General features: G+C 34.5%; 1 non-coding gene across 1 annotated transcript; it reads right to left on the reverse strand.

Annotated features, from left to right (window-relative positions):
• Positions 1 to 5,037: 5,037 nt before the first annotated feature.
• Positions 5,038 to 5,110, reverse strand: Trnav-uac (transfer RNA valine (anticodon UAC)). The gene has a single exon. It is a non-coding gene; the product is annotated as a tRNA-Val (tRNA).
• Between the last annotated feature and the right edge of the window lie 534 nt (positions 5,111 to 5,644).

Raw genomic sequence — 5,644 nt, forward strand, 5'->3', positions numbered from 1 at the left:
ATCAACAATAACTACGCGTCTGCGATATTTTTATTTATTTTCACTACATTCTCGTCAACGATATTTTTCAATTTTGTTTGCCATTCACGTGCTTGATTGTACCTGAATTTTTGAATTATACTTTATACAGTAACCAATTGAGGCGTTTCAGCCACAAATTCCAGTCACCACCAGTAAGACGTTGCGGTTACGTTTTTATCAGATGCTTCCAGTATAAAGGTTTCTTCGTCTCCTTTATTTAAGATAATAGACACAACTCCAGAAAAAGTATCGGTTGAATGACGCCAGGGTTACGTAGTAAATATCTGAAATTTTGCAGCGCTGAACACAGACAGTATATACACACCAGTGACTGCTACAGTATCTCTGGGATTGTTATTTTGCTGTGACCATGTTGAGAATCTTGATGACACCGTGTATACTATGTTGGTAATCTGCCCGTGGAGGATTTTAATTAGATTAATTTTTTTTAACGATCTCAGGAATCCCACTTGTAACATTTTCTAGTCTGTGTCTAATAGTTTCAATATCTGATATAGCTGTTTTAATATCGCCAAGTTTTGCGTTAATATGAACGAGTTTTACGTTAACAGTCAACTGGGTGCCAAATAAATCATCTGCGATTTCATTACGTTTTTGACAGTTTCTACGAAGTACTAGTAAACGCGCTTACGTGGGAATCATAATCAGCTCGTAGCGTGGATAATTTAGTATCTACTGTCTCTACATATCTTTTGTTGCAGCATCTTCATCAGATGTTGGATCTCTTTAAACATTCATGCTGAGTTCGCCTATCATTGTATCACCGGTGTTCCGAGAACGATTAGAAACGCTTCATGCAATTTCATTTCTAATAGTTGCGAATGATATATTTGAGTCTCTGATTCTACCACCGTCAGTAAATGTTATTCCTAGTAGCACTGAGAACTCTACGAACTATCTCATTCCATTTGATGTTGCTCGTCTTTAAAACACCGCATTTATCCTGAAAAATAACAACTTCACATCGGTCAACTCCAGAGAGGTTCATAATATCGCCAAGTTTATCTTTAGTCGCGTAATTTGACAAATCAATAACATCTTTTTTTTTCTTGCCCTTAGTGGTGCCACTAAGAGAAGGTCTTCCATAAATATCAACCATTTTACTTTGAGATCCGTTTCAAACGACGCGGTTACTTGTAAAATTATGCACGACTTTATGATGTTATGCATTGGAAGATTTTGATATAGCGTAAAGTACATTAATTAGTTCACGACGACATATCGGTGGATCAGTTAGTGTTTGTATTGGTAATGTTGAATACCAGAGTAGAGTGTTTTATTGTGTTTATATATTTTAAAAATTCATTTGGTGGAGCCAGCCCATACGAATCGAAATAAACGATTCCACGTGGATCAATTGCGTATGCCATCCAATGAGTACCAGACCCTTAATTATCATCAAGATTAATAATACCTGTTTCAAAATTGTTTGGTTGTTTTGGTAACTGATCACGCATAAAAACACCTCCGACATTTTATATATTTAATTTTTAGCAGCATCAAGTTAATCAAAGTTAGGCATTGGAAGAATTAGCAAAGTGTTCCTGGAAGTCTCAGACCTTTTCCGTACCGATAAGGGGTTCCCGGTAATCTTAGACCCCTTCCCTTTTTACATCCCTTTCCTGCCATTTTATCAACAAGCATACTAACAATTTTTCCGGCAGTACCGCTTAAAACGCCGAGTGCAACTGTTTTTGCCATGGGTGGAGCTTGAGAGGCTATTAAACCTGGTATAGCTCCAAGAAGTGGAAATATACCACCTGCTTTATTCGAGTCTTTAACAGCGTTCGGAGAAAGATGAAGATGAACTTTTGTTATTTTAAGGCCTAATTGATATGTTTGAGTTGAGTCTTGGTTAATGATAATTTGTTTGGACCACCACCAGAAGTTTGATCTTATTTCAGTGATATTTCTATTCTGCATTTATTTGCGAGTTTTGATTGTAATTGTTTCACCTGACCGGAAGCCAGTAACATTTACGTGACTATACGAAACTTTTATAATATGGTGAGCAATTTCATTACATGTTTTCTACTGGTGCATCAATCAGTCGCATTCTTCCACCAGCACCTTCAAGTAAAATTGCTTTATCTGAAAGAATAACTGCAATTGCTCTGTAAGCTTCATGGCAAATTGGTCGACCAACTACAGCAACAAGATGTTACTTGAGCTTGAAAGTGAGTATCAACGACAAATTGTCTAGATAAATCAAGATGATCCAGGGAAAAGTAATAAATCGGATACAGCGTCGTAAAATCTAATTGTGATATTTGCAACCCTGTGTCTATGTTTTGATCACGTCCCATAAATATCATCAGATGATGATATGCACGAGCTACATGAGTTTGATCAAAATTTAACAATATATACTCAGCTGATTCTTGATGTCCGTTTATCCGTAAAGAAACTTCATTAACTCCAAGTTTGTCAAATATCATATGGCCACGTGTTTGTGATTTTATTCGCGCAAAATCTCGAAAAGCAACAAATATATGTCGTGGTGCGGAAACACCCTGCTGTGATACTATGTACCATGTAAATAAACCACTAACACTAGTTTGAACACTGTCTGTGGTCACTGTCAACCATGATAGTAATGACTGACCACCTGAATCCATCAAAGAAAGTAGTTTTTGTTCTTCGGCAATCGTTGGAGTCATTATTGGCATCCACAACGAAGCTTTGTTAGTATTACTTTACCAGCATCACCAGCAGGTCGCCAAATTGCATCATCATCAGTTGCCTTTATTACAAGTGCAACTGTATGTCTAGCTCCAAAGATAACTTTTCTAACATTTCTGCAAAATCCAAAAATATGTCACAGTGGAATAGCGCATGAAAATCTTCTACGAACATCTTTCAGCATTAAAAATCCAAAGTTGTAATCTTGATTAGCACCATGAGACATCGGCCACACCGCAGCATCAGCAGTGTCTTTCTTTGACCGTTGAAAATACTTTACCGACAAGATTACCAATATCATTAATACCTTTTATCACGAACAGCATCAATAGCCTTCATTCCTAGTTGTTTTGCAATCGGTATTACCTTTGGAGCTATCCTTTTGAATAAACTCATAACATTATCACCGAGTGTATCTCCATGAATCGCTTTGTGAGTTGGTACTAGTGAGTTCACTACCCTGACCATTACAGGTCCACGTTGAGCATGATGTATAATCATTTTTAAATTACATACTGACTAATTAGTTGTATTTTAGTCGCTGTGATAATCATCAGCAATTTCATCAATAAGATAACGATACATTTTGTGATCAATAATACTGCCTGTAAATAATCTTCGACAAATAGCAGAAATTTCATTAATTATTTCCGGCGCATTGTTTCCTGCGCGTTTTCTTCCGATCCGAACTTCTAATCTATCTACGTCAGAAAGAACACTGTTAGGACAAGCAAAAAGACCGCTTCCTTGGGTAGAAAAACCACTTCCTGTAGCGCCTGACTTAGGTTCGTTAATTTCACCAGGGTCATTAAGTCGCTGTTTAGCTTCTTCAACGGTCACATTTGCTTCTTTAGCTAGTTTTTCATATAGTTCATCTCTATGTATCACTGCTTCTCGTTTAAAGTCAATAAATCCTGACTAGTAGTATCTAAAGAATATCGATTTCTGTGGGCGGCATATACTGTAGCAATCCATTTTTCAGGTTTTACCCGTTCAACAGAATCTTAATACACGAATTTCGCTCCTTTTTAAAAAAAATCAGCAATACCTGCTGACTCTCCTCGATCATTGAGTAATTTATAATGATCTTTAACAAATATATTTCTATAAGCTCCAGGTGTTTGCTAAGGGGGTGGTTTTTTGTTGTCGTTCTACTGAAACTCCTCAACTTCGAATATCGAACAAACTTCTATCCCAAATTTCAATTTTACGCTTAAAAACCCCCATAAACCGAAGCTTAATTTAAAACTAGGCATGTGGCCTCGCTTTCAATGCTTTGCCGACGGAGACTGACACAACAATATCCTAAAAGTCAGATTCACTCAATGACAAAACCTGGAGTTTTAGTTCTTGTACAGAGATTAAAAATTTCCTTAGGTGCTAAGGATGAGCATAATGGTTTCAGTATAAGAGATGGAGTTGTTAATACAACCATATTAGTTATAGAAATATCTAAGAAACAAACTAGACAATGCTCCATACATTTCTGAAACGAAGACCTTGAACTGTGAACAATATTAAATATACCGAGTATTTATTTATACGTTGTAGGGTATCATTCGTATTTTTAAAGGACTTGTATTAAAGTTAAAAAGTATCTCATTCTTCCGATGTTTTAAGTGAAGAACACTGTATTTCTGTATGAACATCTCTCTCTCTCTCTCTCTCTCTCTCTCTCTCTCCACAATTGCACGTACATTTGCAATATCGTCAGTAAACCTAATACTTATATGAACGGAAACATTGGGGAGGATGTCCAAAGGGGTTTCGGTGTTGAGGGGTTCCACTGTGCATATATATTAGCATATCTATGTCTATGTATAGATTATCCCATTTTGATGAGATTGAAAGATCTCTGATCCCCAATGAGATTGTTATGAAACGAGAAGAAATGAAATAAGAATAAAAGAAACTAAATGAGAATAAATGAAAAAAATAAATAAATAGATAAATAAATAATAAATAAATAAATGAATTATTAACAAATAAAACACGTACATAAATAGATATTTAAATAAATAATATATCAATAATAAATAAAAAATTAAACTAAATAACAAATAAATAATACATTAAACATTTATAAATTTATCATGAATACATACATAATAAACAGTTTTCAGATAATGATTAATAATTAATGCATACTAAATAATAAATAAATAAATAAATAAATAAATCAACGTTGTGTTGTTATTTCTTGTTGTTTAACGTTTCTAAGTATAATAAAATAATAAATTCTGCTGTCGTTGTTTGGAAATAAGTTGTTTATTGTTATTATTAATATGTGACCTACGCATCAAAAGTACAATATAGTTCCACTGGGGATTGAACCCAGGACCTTCTGCGTGTAAAGCAGACGTGATAACCACTACACCATGGAACTCCTTGCTTTAATGCTCTCATGGGATGGTAAATATATATTGGTAAATCCTAACAAGGCCAGATTCAGAATACCTTAAAATAACGCCCTCGGGTTATCTCGCAAAATCTCGAACTTCCAAAACGATGCAGTCACTTGTAAGAGAACAATCAAAATGTCAGAACTTAGCCTGGAGGATTTACATTGTTTAAAACGTCAAAGAATTAAAAGAAAACTTCAATCTGTTTAGCGTCAGCAGACAAATGGCTATGATAGTGTCGCGTACGTACACCCTAATTTGCAGGAAAAGTATGCATCATAGTTGTAAAAAAGAATGATTTAATTTTAAATTAAAATAATAAAATAAATTGAATAAATTGACTTTAAATTAAACGATCAAAGCTATAGAATATTGTAGTTTCTTTAAATTAACTTCCAATACAATAGACTAATATTATACCGAAACTATCCAATAATGTTAAGTTAATTAAAATACGAAAAAACAATCGAATACTGTTTTAAAATTTAAATGTCAAAACTATAGGACAAATTTTTTTT

The sequence above is a fragment of the Sinohyriopsis cumingii genome, chromosome 12, assembly GCF_028554795.1.
Source record: "Sinohyriopsis cumingii isolate HCF-2022 chromosome 12, ASM2855479v2, whole genome shotgun sequence".
NCBI classification, from domain to species: domain Eukaryota; kingdom Metazoa; phylum Mollusca; class Bivalvia; order Unionida; family Unionidae; genus Sinohyriopsis; species Sinohyriopsis cumingii.